Raw genomic sequence first — 3,646 nt, 5'->3', positions numbered from 1 at the left:
TCGTCACTTTACGGAGAAAACGACAACAAAAACAGTAAAAACCTCATGTCGACCTTTTGACCTATTACATGTCGACCTAACGCCCATGTTGACCTAATGGCAATGTTGACCTTCAGTGGTCGACCTGATGAGTGTCGACCTAAGTTGGTTGACCCAACGACCCATACCCTTCCTAATTTGGTGCATTGTGTTTTACATATACAAGATGGCATGTCATTCTGATCCTGCTTTATCCACCCACCCTGCTATTGACATTCATTGAATTGTTTAGCAGTGCGCCTCACAGTAGTTGTAGTAGGATCTACAAATATGACGCGCTGATCTTGCTGCATCGCAATTGCGACCAGCCGTGACATGCTGCAGCCCTTTTGCAGGAGTGTACGCATGCACCCTACAATCCTATAGACCGCTGTGGTGTGCATAGTGCTTGCGCACACCCACAGGCACGCTATTCGCGGCAAACCAATCACGGTTGCTGCAAATAGCATGTAAGCTGAGGGCTGGCACATCTGTACGTGCCATGTTTTATATTATTCCTTAACAGCAGCAATGGTTTCCTCTGTTTTTTTTACTATTTTCATCAATGCTTGTAATATGGTTTGCAGATAGATAAAAGATCCTACTGTATTCCTGTATTTGCTTTATATCTAGGATTTAATTTGAGAAAAAATTACATATCTTTCATATAGATTTCTTCCCACGCTTTAATATAAGTACTTTCCCTCTCTTATTACAAAGAGATATTCTGAAGAAGAAATAGACTGATAATGAGAATACTACTCAATATTAGAGTGACCCTTAGGTACTTTAGTGCACTTGCCAACTGGTATGAGGCTCACTCTTTGAATATAACTCATGGCAGGAGAAGATTATTAGCACAGATATCTTCTTATTCAAGATTTCAATCCTTATTTAAGGGTAGCTGAGCAATTTGTTAAGAGTGACACAAGTTAAACTCTGAGGCTCAGGGTTGCTGAGAGGGGAGGGGGGAGTGGGTGCTAATTACCCAGGTACGGGCTTTTTGGAGGGGCCAAGGTCCTCCGTCGTTGCCCCACCACCTCTTACCTGTGCTGCAGCGTGGCCAGTGAGGATGCTGCTGCAGTAGTAGTCCCCTCTGCATGTGCAGGCTAGATGAACACACAGATCCCCCCATAGCTCTGGATTTGTACCTAGCCAGAACGCTCCCACAATTAGGCCATTCCCCCTAAAATTACCGGGGACAAGGACGGGTCTCTGTGGCCATGTCAAGGCTGTGTTTTTGCTTTTTAAGCATGAGTTCTGTTAAGGTGTAAAATGTGTGTGATGTTAGATTTTATAGGTGACCTGCTCTTCTTGCTTCTTCATCTTTGGATTCTGGAATCTTCTAGGATGAAAGAAGTCTTATCAGCTTACGGTTCTTGGTGCATTGCTACAGTTATATTTGTTTTTAATGATTGCTTGTGTGATACCCTGAAACTGCAGCCCAAATCAACTGTGGCACTACAGGTGCCAGCATGACTTTAATCAAAGTAAAATGTTTGCTGGAGTTGCATAAGCACTGTGCCAGCAGCCTACAGCTTGCAGCACAGAAGGAGTTAACAGCACAGCTCATAGCTATACAGATCAGTCTGCAAAATGCAAAGGGCATGACTCACCCTTTTGCAAACAGAGCGGGAAACACAGAGCGGGAAACACAGAGCGGGAAAACCCAGATTTAGAATGTGTCCCTGGGAATGCAAGGTTATAAAAAGGTTGTCCTGCAGCAGCCTAGGGAGAGAGGACAGTCAGTGAGGAGAGTGAGCAGAAGTGTGGTGGATTGACCAGAAAGATGTAGCCCCAGTGAGGGCTCCCCACATGTTTAGGTGGGGAGTGATGCCAGCCACAGCAAAGCATTTGACAGAGGGAGACATCGCAGTGTGAGAGCAGCAGTATGCAGAATCCAGTGAAAGGGTGATGCCAGGAGAAAAGTGTGCTAATAGAGTGAGTCTCAAGAGGTATCTGGGTGAAGTGGTCGGAAGCCACGCGGCGTGAGTAAGCGCCCCCATGGAAAAGTATCTCGAGAGGTATCTGGGTGAAGTGGTCGGAAAGCCACGTGGCGTGAGTAAGCGCCCCCAAGGAAAAGAATCCTCGCTAAGTAAGAGAGAGAGACGGCAACCTGATGTGTAGCACTACTGGTCACAGAATGCCCTGGTATGTACTGATGTTCGCCATATATATGCCGCTGCGACTAAGCGATGCGCTGGAGGAGGTGCCCTGATGTGTGATCTACTGTAACTGTTATGCTTTGTGCTGGAGGAGTGTTCACAAGTTATCCCTGAAATATCCGTTTGATGTTGAAATAAACTTTATGCTGTTTTTCTGAGATGGCCTGGAGCCCAATTCTTTATGCGCTGCACCGACACCGGTAGTCCACACCCACAATGTACTTGTAGTTAAAGACCTGATTCTTCAGGGGACCCTCTGGTAACTGTGCCTGAACCCATGACCAGCCGGGGCAAGGTAAGGGTGATGTACTATACACAGTGACTGCAGATTATGCATACCAGATACCAGTAGGCTATCACACTTGTCTATACTTATTAGTTCCTCTTGTATACCTGGCTGCCCGGGAGCCTCCTTTTTTACATTTTCTATGGCTCTCCTTTTCATTAGTGCAGTTAAATATTGTATCTGTATTTTCTGCCGTATCGCCTTATACTTCTATCATTGAACACTCCCACAGTGACCAAGTTGTATTGTCACATGTCAATCTCATCAAGGATGGTGGGCGGCAAGCTGGGACACAGACCCCCCTCCCCCAGTGGCACCAATAACTTCCAGCCAGCTAGGTCACGGGCCCAGCAGATGCTTCATCTGTACCTTGTGGCTTGTACTTGGGAGAAGTCACCGCAGCAGCGTGGTCAAGTACTGAGCTGGTACTGTTGCTCAGACAGCAGGTACTCTGTTGTGGTCTGACAAGGCTGTTTGCTCATCCCATCAGACAAGTGGACCTGACGAATGAGCTCATGGCTGCTGGTTCTCACAGGCATATGAGGTGGTGAGCCCTCAGTGCTGACAGCATTACAACAGTCACAGTGGTGCACGCATTGGTGGTCATTCCGAGTTGTTCGCTCGCTAGCAGTTTTTAGCAGCTATGCCGCCTCCCACTGGGAGTGTATTTTAGTTTAGCAGAAGTGCGAACGAAAGGATCGCAGAGCTGCAGCAAAGTTTTTTTGTGCAGTTTTAGAGTAGCTCAATACCTACTCAGCGCTTGTGATGACTTCAGACTGTTCAGTTCCTGTTTTGACGTCACAAACACGCCCTGCGTTCACCCAGCCACACCTGTGTTTTTCCTGGCACGCCTGCGTTTTTTCAAACACTCCCTGAAAACGGTCAGTTGCCACCCAGAAACGCCCTCTTCCTGTCAATCACTCTGCGGCCACCAGTGTGACTGAAAAGCTTCGCTAGGCCCTGTGTGAAACTACATCGTTCATTGTAATAGTACGTCGCACATGCGCAGAAGTGCCTTTTTTTGCCTCATCGCTGCACAGCGAACGAATGCAGCTTGCGATCAACTCGGAATGACCACCAATGTCTCTGGCTCCTGTGGAGCAGCTATAGACATGGTCAATACCCCCCAGTGATGAGGGATAGGCACTATATACGGGATGCATGCTTCTCTGCAGGG

This window comes from Pseudophryne corroboree, chromosome 3 (assembly GCF_028390025.1).
Source record: "Pseudophryne corroboree isolate aPseCor3 chromosome 3, aPseCor3.hap2, whole genome shotgun sequence".
Classification (NCBI taxonomy): domain Eukaryota; kingdom Metazoa; phylum Chordata; class Amphibia; order Anura; family Myobatrachidae; genus Pseudophryne; species Pseudophryne corroboree.
Note: the sequence above shows the minus strand (reverse complement) of the source record.